Here is a 14,839-nt window from a genome sequence, read left to right as displayed (position 1 = left end):
GGTTACCTTTAGCAAGAACAACACCATTAGAAGCCCAATGTTACAAGACTCTTGTTATTTACTTAGCACTCTGGACTCTTCTAATGCCTCTACACTCGGATCCTTGCTGATGGAACCGTTGGAGGAAGATATTGGTGTTGTTTGTTTTGTAGGTGACAATGCTAAGGGCACTATTGTTAAGAGTGCCAAGAAGAAAGGGAAATTTTATTTGAAAAATTTCAAATGGTTGCGGAATGCAAAGTTAGCTATGAAATGGAGCTCAGTTAGTGGCAAGCTCAATGATGAAACTTGATCAAATAGCTTCTTACGTCGTACGGGATGTTAAACCATCGCTACTTGGTAGGCAACCCAAGCTTTTTATTTGCTTTATTTATTTCTTATTTTTAATTTTCCGCAATTTACTGTTTTTCTTATATTAGGAATAAAATACTAGACTTGACGATGTTTGCTTTTGTGATTTATAGGTGAAAATGAAGAAAAGGAGGCCTCAAGGAGAACTAGCATGCTTCCCCATGCAAAAACCTCGTTTGGGGACATGGTTTTCAAAAAACGAGACGGAATTACTAAAATCCGGAAGAAAAGGCAAAAAGAGGCATGGACTAGTCAACCCCGATCGGGGTTGCCAGCCCCGATCGGGGACGTGGTTCTCCATTTTGCTGGCTGCTGTTTTACACGGGTAAAAAAAAAAGAATTTCATTCTATCATTCTCCTAATACCCGACGGTACCATCTTCTACTCTATCTCTCTCATTTTCTTCACTTTCTTCATTAAAATTACTACAAAACATCTATTTCTTCATCATTTTGCAAGATTCATTCATCCATTAACTTCATCAAGTAAGTTTTCTTCCCATTTCTCTTTAATTTCATCCACTTTGATCAATTTCATCAAGTTTATCAAACCCTAACTCAAATTGGGGGAATTTGATTTTGTGCTTATTTATACTAGAAATTGATTGTAGTATGCTCTATTCATGTTTATATTATGAATTAGTTCACTAATTCATTCTATAATGTCTATTTGGATGAATTTTGGTTTGCCTTAAGATAAGTTTTTGTCTTAAATTTCAGAAAAATGGCACCAAGAAGACCTCCTACCCAAGGTGCTTCTAAAAGGAGAAGAGGTGATGCAAAAATCCTCCCGGGCTGTGGAGGATGTGCAAATGGAAGAGGTCCCGGAATGGCAAGATCCGGATTTTCCCGGAGTAATTTTCAATTGTCAAAAGCAATATGACAATTGGGTCATCCTAAGTGTTGGAATATGTGTCCTCCGACAATAATGCGATCACGACTGTTGATCATGATGATCACATGTTTAAATCTCATTTTTAAAGAATACAATTGGGAAGTAATTTTCTTCACAACCGGTCAACATATATCGGTAATGATTGGCCGACTAGAGTTTGACATTACTGTCGTGGCGACGGTGGTGATCGATTGACCCCTAGGTCATACCTATAGGGCAACACTCTTAATTGATCATTTAATTAATCGTATAACGTTACGAGTTAATTAAATTACTTGAAAAATTGACGGACGATTTTGGAAGTAAAATTTACGTATCTCATTGAAATTTGATTAAATGAGATACGGTCTGAGTAATTGAATTGTATCATTACTCAGATGAAATTATTGTTTAAAGAAATAATTGAAATTGAATGAATTATTATAAATACAATTTATTGTGATTTATAAATTGGTAAAATATTTTGGTACAAGTAATTATGAATTACTAAGTCGATTTTTGTATATGACGTATTTTATTAATACGTTGATTTTTAGTATGTTAAAAATACATAACAAATTTATGTAACATATGACATGTGACATAAGACAAATTGACAAAAATAAAATGGATTCCATTTTATATGTACCGAAATTAAGGGGAAGAATTAGGCTAATATTGTGTTGTTTAAATTAGTGGAAAACATAATCATTCACTAATAGCCTAGCCATGCAACCCTAGTTTACATTGTGAAGAACAACTAGGGCATGCATTGGCTCTTTTGTACCTCCTCTCCCAACCGGTTTTGGAGAAGAAAACCCTTGTGGTTTTTCTTATTATTTTGCTTAATATTCACTTAGATAGAGACTAGTGATCATTATTCATTCAACACACAAAAACAAGAGTTTTTAGAAAGAGAAAAATCACCTTCCATTCTCCTCTCTCTCAACCGGTTTTGAGAGCAAAACCAAATATTTTTGGGTCAATTTTTTCTCACAAAATTAATATTATCTAGTATACATAATATTAATTTTATTAAGAGTGTGCTTTGGGTATTAATCCTTGAGAGAGATCCTACACTTGGGTCTTTGTTCATCCAAAAGGAAAGCTCAAGAACAAAAAAGAAGGAGATCTCTTTTGTGCCCATATGAACCGAAATTCCAATGTAAGGATGAATGTTTCTTCTTTATTTTGTTAAATAGTTTGCATGCATAAGATCACTTGTTAATTTTATGACAAATTAAAATGGAACATATATGAATATGTTAGTATATAGATCTACTTTTCCTTTAATTGGTATCAGAGCGCCATGGTTGTTTGCATGCAAATCGGTTAAAAGTTTTTCCGAGTTATAAAGATTAACATATAAAACTTATAAAATTTGTGTTATTATGATATATCACGAAATTAATTTATGCATGTTAAATTTCTGCTCCTAAAATATTTTTAGGATATTTTGGTTAATTTACGGATTTTTATTGTTCATATTATACTATAATGGCATGAAAATATGATGTTATGAGTAAAAATGTCATTTTCGGACTAAAATTAGCTAAACTTCGAATTTTCCAGTGATTTTTGGATATTTTGTCACATATATTATTTTGAGATAACCTGTAAATTTTCATAATTTTTGGACTTCTTATGCTCGAAAAATGGATTTTTTATTGATAAATTCGGATTTAAGTGAAAAATAGGTTAATATGAGATAAATTTCGAATCTGGTCATAGAAATTTAGTATGTTGTCACATGAAATTTTACAAGATGTGTGTAAAATAATAGGCTATAGTGAAGTCGTTTTGCATGATTTATGGATTTTTGAAAAAAAAAATAGCATAAATAGTGACATTATTAGTGAAAAATTAATAAAACATAATCTATGACTAAGGAAAAACGTCCAATGTTGTATTTTATTATCTTTTTTCAGATCTAAAATTGAAAAATTGATGAATATAATTTTTCTCATGTTTTTATGATTATTTTAGTTAAAACCGATAAACCGCAACATTGTTTTTCCGGATAAAATTCGAAATTTTTAACCTAAGTTTTTGAACATTATGAGTGTCACGGTATTTTTACAGAATGTTCATGAGTTTAAATTTCAAATTTCAAATTTATTTGAAATTTTGTGATTTATTTGAAGTTTATAGCTTATTTTTGTAATTTTAAGTCCATTAATGAACAAATTTTATAAATATGAGTTAATTATGGTCAAATAATTAGTGAAGACTAAATTTTGAGTCCTAAGAGGTTGGGGTAATTAACTTATGCATAAATATGAATTTATGTAATTTTTGTGATTGTAAAATGTTGAAATCACGCAAATCCGTAAAAACCGAGTAATATACGATATTGGCTAATTAAAGGCGATTTAGCATAAAATTGGGCATATTCATACATATTATAATGCTGCATTTTCTTTATGATTGTCATAATTTTAATTTATGTAATTTTTGAATTATGTAATTTTTACTTAGTATGGCCTTAGATTTTAATTGGAATTTCCCGAAATGTATGGGAATATCGATTCGGTTGTAATTTTATTGTGATCTCGTATTACCGTCTTGTAATTTAATAGATTTATTTTATTTTAGTTACAAATATATAACAGGAAATTATGTAATTTGCTATGTAATTTAATTTATCTCGGAGTTCCCAAAGACGGATTTCTTCAAGATGGCGATACATAAAGACGGTGTTACCTCGAGATGCGTGCCACAACCGAAGTTCAAGGGACCAATGGAGTTGGTTTCCGAATATGTAATAGTTAAAAAGTTTTTCTATTTTAGGAAGGCCATACTAGGATTTATTTTATGTTTGCATTTTATTTATATGTCACATGCATCGCTAAATCGCCATAACTAAAAGATGCATCCTCATCTCATCGAGTTTATCGACCGTGTCAATTAGAATTATCGTAGTTCACCGCTTTAGTTCACTTAAAACGTGATAGATAATAAATTGACATGACCTCTCGCTAAAACAATTAACTGAGACATAGCCTTACCAAATAGTAGAAACCATGAAAACCTATTTTGCGAGGGAGTGCACTCGGCCCTACCGGGGTACAAACCTTGTTACGTAGGGGAAGTGGGTGATAAATGTCTATCCACCGAATTCATGTTGATAAGGGATGAATCGGCCCTACCGTGCCCAAGTTGATGTGGATTTGGATCATGGACACATTTATTCGAAATTTGGATTGAACTCAACAAAAGTTTTTGATAAGGGATGTATCGGCCACACCGTGCCCTTGTCGGATGTGTTTTGGGCTAAAGATAATTGTTAATGTAATATTATCGACCAAGAGTTCTAAAAGTAGAATCGATTAAACGTTAATCCACCGAGTTATATTGATAAAGGATGTATCGGCCCTACCGTGCCTAAGTCGATATGAATTTGGGTCTTGGAATCATTTATCATAGTTGGGTAGAGGTCACTATGTAAATGCTTTACTTGTTGTTTACAAGTATTAATAAAACGATAAATGTTAAGTTTTCCACTATTCCGTTGTTATATTGTTCTATTTCTTTACCACAATTCATATACGATATCATTTCGTTTTTGATTCAAAACTCCATTAAAACATCGTAACTGAAGACAAATATGAATTTGCTTCTAAAACCTCATACGAACCATTGCTAAGGATCTCTTGTAAAGAGTATAGATTAAAGTTATTCATTATCAAACAGGTTTTTGATTCTTAACTAACACATCTACTTAAAATGGATTATTTTCCATGTACTTAAATGAATTAAGTACCTTGAAGCGATAAATTGTTTTGATAATTAGTTTTGTCAAGAATTCGTAATTGACCAAAATAACGCAACCACTTCAATGAAAGTTATAAGACTAAAACGAATAAATGAAGAGTGATCTTCATGAATTCAATTTTGCTTCTCAAAGCAAAGACTCCTTGAATTAAGTGGGAGCATTCTCTTAAACCGCTAAGATGAGGACGAGGTTCAAGAAGTAAAGATTATAATGGAATTGATACAAGGTAATGTTAAAGGTAAAGTTGTTGAGAATGACGATACTAAACCTATCAATCCCGACCGATAAGTTTCCATTGTCTTAAATGTTGGACACGAGAAAGGAAACTACCCCAAATTATTGAAGAATCAACAAGTTAGTTGTGGGACATCTAATTGGACCTTCTTATTTAAATGTTTATTTGATTAAACATAAAATTTTGCTAGTACTACTTAAAATATTAGAAACCGGTGGTGGTTTTCATCATTATGTTTGATACATAGGATGATTAGAATATGACGACTAGCAACAATGAAGTCGAGAAAGAGAGTCATTGTGTACTAAATCTAGTTTTCGGGTTTGGAGTTGTACTTAATTGTGACTATTAAGTGCATAAACTCTAAATAAGAATATAAACTTGTTAAGATACAAAAGAGGTTTTCACTTTTGTGACCCTATACACCACGATTTGATGTATGGCTAGCCTATTGTCAAGGTGATTATATTCTAAACCAAACTAGAATGATATATATCATGTAGATGATGTAAGATTCAAATTGGTAACCCAAGATTAAACCTTAAATTTTGGAATGATGAACGCAAAGAGTTATCGAGTACTCTTGAAACCATTAGATTGTTAATGGTATATGCGTATCTTGTATTCAAAGCAAGATGTCTCGTGCCTTTTTGGTTGAAAAGGAGATCGAGGTTGTAAATCATCGATCCAAAATAGGTTGATTGTTTTCTTTTACCAATGATTTAAGTTGACGCTAATATGTTCACTTAATAAGGTAAATAGAAAAATCTTTGAAGAAGTTTAAAGAGTTCAAGGAATCACGATTTAATCGTGATGGGATTATCAAAGTGAAGACTTTGATATAAGCCAAAGGAAATGTGATATAGTATCACAAGTTAATCTCTCTTAGCACGCATTATGGATTAATGTGTGGTTGGATAAGAAATCAAACGCTATTCAATATGGTTTGGACTTCAATCAAGTTACTTTGAGTTAGTTGATCCTTTTGGGGATTTTATCATTTTGTCTAGATTATTTTTCCACTAAATCGGATCATATGAGATATGAAATGGTAAGGGTACCATGTTTGTAAGTTTTCACAAGAAACAAATGCTCGTTTTTCCCTTTTCAATTATCACGAGTACACCGGGTTTGTGGCTCGTGAAGCTGTCTTTCTAAAATACAAATTTATTTCTAGAAGACAGAGTGGGAGAAAATTATTCAAGAGCCACAAAGAATGTTATGTCGCAAGAAACCGGTTTTTCTTGGCTACATGAGACGTTTCGTGTAAAACGTTGTTTCTTCAAAACCTAGGAGGTTAAAAGTCGTCACTTGTTAAAGATGATGAATTCATGCTACTTTTAAGAAAGTGAAGAGCTTATAACTTACAAAAGAAATCGTTTGATTCAAGTTGATTACTTCTAGAAAGTAATGAACATATGACTTACATGAGAGTGTTTAAAGTCACAACTCAATACAAGGCTTAGAGCCATGAAAATCCGAAATAAAAAGGCTTGATTAGTGACAAAGGGTTTTGAACTAATAAAGAGAGATTTCTAAGCAAGATTGGTTGCAAAGGGTTTTGCACTGGTTGAAATGCTTAAGTCTATTTGGATCTTCTTAGGGATTGTGTTTCATTATTATGAAATACATAGCGAGTGAATCTAAAACCCACTTCTTCAATTAGAAGGAATGTATTCAATACATGTCTTGAGTTTAGTAGATTCTTGCAATCCTAAGATAATGTGAAACTTAAGAGAGAATCTTAAGTAGGACATCAATGAGTTGGAATCAATGTTTTGATCATGTTATAAAACTTTTCTCGATAAGTCGAGAATTTGTGTTTATACATGGAGTTTAGTGGAAGTTACGGAAATTTTTATTAGTCTTATATGTGGATGACATATTGATCATTGCGAATGATGTAAGACTTTTGGAGTATTATAATACATCTTTAATATCCGGATTTATGAAGATAAATCCACATGATATAAGCGTCGATAAGAAGTCTTACATTGATAAGATTCATGACTAGTTCAATTAAATTGAACATATTTGATTCATTACATTTGCTTCCGCTGCCGGATCAATTAAATAAGTAATGATGTGTAACACTTCATATATTTTGAGTATGATGAATTGTTTTCAAAATCGAATTTAAGTAATCTTTACCAAGTAAGCCATAAAGATTACCCTTAAGTGCTTGCAGAAGCATTAAGGCTATGATGCAAAGTGTTTATGATGCAATTTTGTGTAAGGGTGTTACACAAGTGACAATTGACAATTGAGATTGCGCATGGTTTCCGACAAAACCATAATCAAAACACATTAGGATGGTTATGATACAATTGTGGCAATGTTAATTAAGAAGTAGATTTTCTAGAATCGTTCTAGGCAATAAAGAACAATGAGAGATATTTATAACGGAAATTGAGTACACTTGCAATCATGAGATGTGCAAGAAGGATGAGTCCCGCACACTGTGAAAACAGTGGGAGCTATTCTTAGGCTAGAGGGCCTATGTCTTGATTGGATCTCGACACGTGCTCAGAAAGTTTTGTAATGCAAATGTATACATTACAAAGGAAAACGAGTATGTAGTAAGGTTGAGTAAGGTACAAGAAATTGATAAAACCTACTAACCAAAGCCTTCTCAAAGACTAAACATGATGAGTCATGTCATTTCAATTGAATTGAAATGAACAACTACGTACAAGATCAAATTAGATTATAGAACATGAAATAGTAATCAGGCATTGACTATTCATATGTGATAATCGCATTTGTCGTTCGAGTTTTACTTTAAAACTCTTTTATTATACTTTGTTACATCCAAACGGGTTGTAGAGACAACGTTGAACCCCGTTAAAGTGAACCCGGATTAACATAGTATTAGCCCATAGTCGCTTGTATGAGGTGACGTCTCGAAGTGACTAGAGTGTGATGCGATTGATGGCAAGTTCAAGTGCCATAGAGTCATGTGAGATGACTAGTCGATCACATAGGCAGCCTATTAGGAACACTTTGTCGGGCCTTATGACCGCTTATAGAGTTCTGGCAATTTATATAGCCTGGTCGTAGCGAGAGCTGCTATAGTATTCTAATGAGTCGATTCTTTTGACTAAAGACTGTTCGCCTAAGATGGCAGAGTTTCAGATTAACTTTGATTTGTGTTACTACGACCTTCGTAAATGGGGTCAAATGGGCATATTTTGGGTTATGATGGTTGTGGCTAGTCGAAGGGAATAAGTGCGATAGGAATTGTCCACCCCCTTGTCAGGGTTAAAACAATATCTCAGGGCCACTCGAGAAGTAATGAACTGGAAATGCGTGGCCACGCTGGGATTGTATCCATGGTAGATAAATCCGGTCAATCAGTTATTCTCCAGATAGAGGAAACCACTCTCGATATGATCACTTGCAAGTACGACCTGAAAGACACCTTGCATTGAGTGGGAGATAGTAATAGGACAAGAGAATTTGTGACGCACACTTGTCGAGGACAAGTGGGAGATTGTTGGAATATGTGTCCTCCGACAATAATGCGATCACGACTGTTGATCATGATGATCACATGTTTAAAGAATACTGTAACACCCCGATTTATGAAGGAGCCTTTAGCAAGACATTCCTTAATAAACCGAACTGTTACCATCTCGGTTTCCCGAGGTAGTGAATAACAAATTAAACTCCAAGGCGAATTATATAATTTCTTTAACTTAATTTTTACAAAACCTCTTTTACATCAAATTACAAAGAACTAACATAAATGAAAGTGAAAGTCTTCTAAATGATGATCTAGCTACTAAGTCTTCTGACCCAGTGTCTCACGCCCATCAAGCTCTCATCCCATCTCATAAACCTGTCAAGTCTGCTCCCCAATATTTGGATCATCACAGGTGTTCACGAATACACAGGGTCAACCACGAGGTTGAGTAGGGAATACAATGAAACAACAAAATATGATATGCATGCTCCTCCGTCACCTCCACCTCCATCTCAACTCATATCTCATAACCCCACAACCCAACCCAGCCATACCGATCCCCGGTAGACTATATATCGACCGTAGCCGATCTGCCACTTTCAATTGACACACCAGGCAAGTCTGCAGAACCCGCCTGGGCCTTATCACAACATCATCATCACCACACCGCATCACCACAACATCCTCCATCTCCAATGCATATGAATGCTCAAGAAATTAATGCAACACAATATGTATATCATTGAACTGGTAAATCATAGAATCATGCCGGTTACCGAATGTTGTGATAATATACTTAATACAATCAATTCAGTCAAGCACATTCTAGGATATGAATCATAACATGAATCAACAACCACGAATCAAGTCAACGTTCACAGTTTGGTCATATGAAACACAAACAAGTCAACACAATTCAACAACAACGATAATAAGTCAAGTGTATTTCCCTACCTTTTCGCAATCCAAGCACACAAGCAATCAATTATGATCCTTCACATATCCATCACCTACATAACATAATTATGTATAATTACCACCTACTCAATCAAATAATCATGCACATAACCTAGACTCATCATAACTTAATAGGAATATCAACTTAAAGAACAAACACGATTTTTCCTGATTTTCCAGCACATGACAGACTCGGAATAAAATACATAACTAATTCCAGAAAAATCAAATTGATACAAGGCCGATTGGATTGGAACCCCATGAGTCTTAGCTACAAATTATATCTAACGTGTTTTTCTCAAATTCCAAACTTATCAAGGGTTTTCAGACTGATTTCCAAAAACTGACAGAAACCGTCGCATAAAAAGTATTGATTCATAAAACGAGTTTAAAACATTATTTTGCAGAAATTCCAAATCCTATTATCATCTAGACTATACAAAGATGATGTATGAAGACGCCTCATAACTGAATCGACATAAAAATTAGGATTTCAAATCATTTTCCACAACCAAATCAGATTCGCGGACTTTTCAGCGACATGTTCATAAATAAATCACCTAGGACAAACCATAAAGAATTTGACTACGAGATTTTATATGCATAAACTAGACATCAAATAAACAGGACTCTCTTTTCAAACTTTTTGAAGACGAACACTTTAAAACAGTATAAACAATGGAATGAAATTGACTTACAAACAGGGAAACCGAATTAGGTTGGAATCGATGAGAAATCTTCAATCAAAAGAAAGGCTCGACAATTCTTCTTCCTCTCCCTTTCTCTAGGTTTAGAAATGGTTTTATGAATGATAAAATGAAAAGAGGAGAGAGGGAGAGCGGCTCTTAGATTAGGTTTAGGGTAAATGGTGGTTACATGTTCCGGGTAAGGCAAATGGGTTAAACGGGTATGGTCGTTGGGCAAATGTAGATGGGTAAATGGGTGATATGATTCTTGACCCAAAAAACAAAATGTGATGTAGCCTGACTCAACATATACGATATAAACCCGACTTAATAACATTCACGATATTACGATGCAACCAATATAAAATGTATAATAACTAGTATATAATAATATCCGTTTAATCGATTATATAAAATACGGGGTATTACAGTCTTCCCCCCTTAAAATGAACTTCGTCCCGAAGTTCGCCACCCCGTAATGATAACCAAACATCCACAAGCATAAGACAAACACAAGTAGTACATATACATAAGCTCTAAAACGCGAAGTGTTATAAATACAATTGGGATGTAATTTTTACTGTCAACTGGTCAACATATATCGGTAATGATTGGCTGACTAGAGTTTGACATTACTGTCGTGCGACGGTGGTGATCAGTTGACCCCCTAGGTCATACCTATAAGGCAACACTCTTAATTGATCATTTAATTAATCGTATAACGTTACGAGTTAATTAAATTACTTGAAAATTTGACGGACGATTTTGGAAGTAAAATTTACGTATCTCATTGAAATTTGATTAAATGAGATACGGTCTGAGTAATTGAATTGTATCATTACTCAGATGAAATTATTGTTTAAAGAAACAATTGAAATTGAATGAATTATTATAAATACAATTTATTGTGATTTATAAATTGGTAAAATATTTTGGTACAAGTAATTATGAATTACTAAGTCGATTTTTGTATATGACGTATTTTATTAAGACGTTGATTTTTAATATGTTAAAAATACATAACAAATTTATGTAACATATGACATGTGACATAAGACAAATTGACAAAAATAAAATGGATTCCATTTTATATGTACCGAAATTAAGGGGAAGAATTAGGCTAATATTGTGTTGTTTAAATTAGTGGAAAACATAATCATTCACTAATAGCCTAGCCATGCAACCCTAGTTTACATTGTGAAGAACAACTAGGGCATGCATTGGCTCTTTTGTACCTCCTCTCCCAACCGGTTTTGGGGAAGAAAACCCTTGTGGTTTTTCTTATTATTTTGCTTAATATTCACTTAGAGACTAGTGATCATTATTCATTCAACACACAAAAACAAGAGTTTTTAGAAAGAGAAAAATCACCTTCCATTCTCCTCTCTCTCAACCGGTTTTGAGAGCAAAAACCAAATATTTTGGGTCAATTTTTCTCACAAAATTAATATTATTTAGTATACATAATATTAATTTTATTAAGAGTGTGCTTTGGGTATTAATCCTTGGGAGAGATCCTACACTTGGGTCTTTGTTCATCCAAAAGGAAAGCTCAAGAACAAAAGAGAAGGAGATCTATTTTGTGCCTATATGAACCGAAATTCCAATGTAAGGATGAATGTTTCTTCTTTATTTTGTTAAATAGTTTGCATGCATAAGATCACTTGTTAATTTTATGACAAATTAAAATGGAACATATATGAATATGTTAGTATATAGATCTACTTTTCCTTCACTAAGAAGCAAAGGTATGAAACCAAGTAAATTCATTAACCAAGCTTCATTGAACAATATTAGAATAGAAAAGAATGTTAAGACATTATTTAAGAACCTTGGTATGAAACATTGTTATACAATGGATTATAAGACCTTTCCCGTACTAACCCTTGAGTTCTTGAGCTCTTTTGAGTTTCATAGGTCGAAGAAACCCGATTTTATGCTTTTTGTGACTTTCCGATTGTTTAATGATGACCATAGAAATGACCGAGCGGACTTCGCTAATATATTCCAATTGCCTCATAAAGACTTACCTATTGAATCACCCGAGTCTTATAACCCGGTTTTGACATGGAATGCCATTTCTCACTTCCCTTTTCAAAGTTGGGACCATTGCCCCCACCAATACATACTCTACCCCAACATTCGGGTTTGGCAAATGTTTATGGGATGGACTGTAATTAGTATTGACCCCGTTAAATGTTTTAAAAACTATGGTGATCCATTCGGGGATGGTGAGCAGTTGTTGAGCAGGTATGATGGCTTATGCGAGGGATAGCTGGGAAGCAGTCACCACCGGTCATAGAGTCTTCCGCTGTGTTTGATTTAGTAGTTTGAGTACTTTGGTTTTTGGAGAACATTTGTATTTACTTTTACCAGTTTCAGAGTTGGACATGTAATACTTAAACTTTATTACCATTTAAGTACGTCTCCTTATTGTCATTTGATTATCAGTGCCTTGGGCAACCGAGATAGTGACGTTCTCATACCTTTAGTGGTCCTGGTAAGGCACTTCACTACTACAGAAATCATGAAGGACATCGGACTTCTAGACACATGGACATCGGATTATAGGCCGATGTAGAGTTCAGTCCCGTCCATATGGGGTGTAATGGACATGGGACTTTAAACCGATGTCCATTAATATATGCACATCGGATTTTTAAATATATCCGATGTCCATATGAGTAATGAACATCAGATTTTAACATTAATCCGATGTCCATATGTGTAATGTACATCAGATTTTTATAGAAAGCCCATGTCCTTTGAAGCTAGAATTACATCGAACTTTTATAAATCCGCTGTCCTTTATATTGTTTTTTTTTTTTTTTAAATTTGAAAAGAGCAGGCCAATTCATATTGCATTACACCAATTTGAATGCCAAAACATTAATACAAAATATGCCAACTGCCATTCAACCAAAATGATCGATTTCAATTAATAAAAACCGATCCCAATCAACATACAACGCAATCGTCTCCGTCATCCGAATTCAACAACTAACGAACAACAACAAAGGGCATAACAAATCCCAGCCAACATAACATATGGTCTTGCAGATCATGTAATCAGTTTTTCAAAATGCAACTACCTAATACATTACTACGCTAGCTAGCTATCTACGGCTAGATATTGAGAAAATAGTTCGCCCACAAGTCCCGAACCTCATCTAATTCTTCTTGTGAATATGGCGTGGTGTCTTGAAAAACCAGTAATGCATATTAATGACAATGGGGCAGTCAGACATGGCCTCACAACTCACAAGGGCAGCTTTATATAAGCTAATAATTAAGGGAAGAGGGTGCAGCAGCTAGCTCATTGAATGGGCAGCAGGTTCGCCCACAATGCGTATAGGCAGCAGGTCAAAGTAGGATAATTACTTGAAAAAATACCGAGTTTTGCTATAATGTCGAAACTGACCTCATTGATAGCTTTTGTTGGATTAGAACGCGTGACGATTTCCAGCATGTACCTCATGACGTAGTACCCGCATTCTACAAAACCTTGTTGACAAGCACACTAAAACAACAAGTCGACAAGAATTAAACCAATAACATGACTTTGTCAATTAAAAGTGATTGATGATCAGACATTGAATTTGTCGTCATAATAAGCAACAACTTACATTATGTTGCAGCCATTGCGGTGCTTGAGAACGCATTCTTTCCCCACCATTGTAGCCGTATACTCTTACCGATCTAAATATAAACATGGTTTCAAATAAATGATTGTCAGCCAATAATAGTTGCCATTTTTAATGTTCTAATCAGTTGAACATTTATTTATGTGCATATCAATAAATGAACTATTAAGATGAACTTACGTATTAATTAAAGATCTCAACTTTGACGGCACTGACTTTCCTAGTGAGTCGAACCAATGCACTTGATTATGATCAGCAACGTCAGTCACAACGAGCATCCAATGATCACTGTAAATAATTTGTAACTTATTTACATGATAATCAATAATAAATGGTGACAGTTTTGTTTATTTAAAAGGCAAGGTTGATCAAAGACTTACTCATCGTAATATGGAGCGATGTAAAATTTCCTTTTCAAGTCTTTCATCCTTTTAGAAAGTATGGTTACTACTTCATCTGAGGCATAGCCTATTTGTGAAATAATTTCTGGACATAAGAACCCGTACATTTGCTGGTCACAGATGCTATCCAAGTACCTATAACAATATACGTAAAGTATAATCAACATTTACGGTAAATAAAGGGGCACAAAAGCGCGATCTGTATTTCTGAACTATCAAGCAGAAATAAGCGAATAAGCCAATTCAATTAAAGAAACCAATCATAAACACTAATTGCAAACAACACATTTCTAGAGCCTAAATTATCCGCCTAAAAAGCACTTGCCACTATTTATACACCATAAAGACTTTTTAGATGGTTGTGCGCTTCAAATACAAGCAATGTGCAATATAAATCGGTCCTCTTAGACACTATAGCACGACACGTAGAACTCAGAGAAACTGATAACAA

This window comes from Silene latifolia, chromosome Y, assembly GCF_048544455.1.
Source record: "Silene latifolia isolate original U9 population chromosome Y, ASM4854445v1, whole genome shotgun sequence".
NCBI classification, from domain to species: domain Eukaryota; kingdom Viridiplantae; phylum Streptophyta; class Magnoliopsida; order Caryophyllales; family Caryophyllaceae; genus Silene; species Silene latifolia.
The sequence above is the reverse complement of the archived record's forward strand: the minus strand, read 5'-3'. Positions refer to the sequence as shown.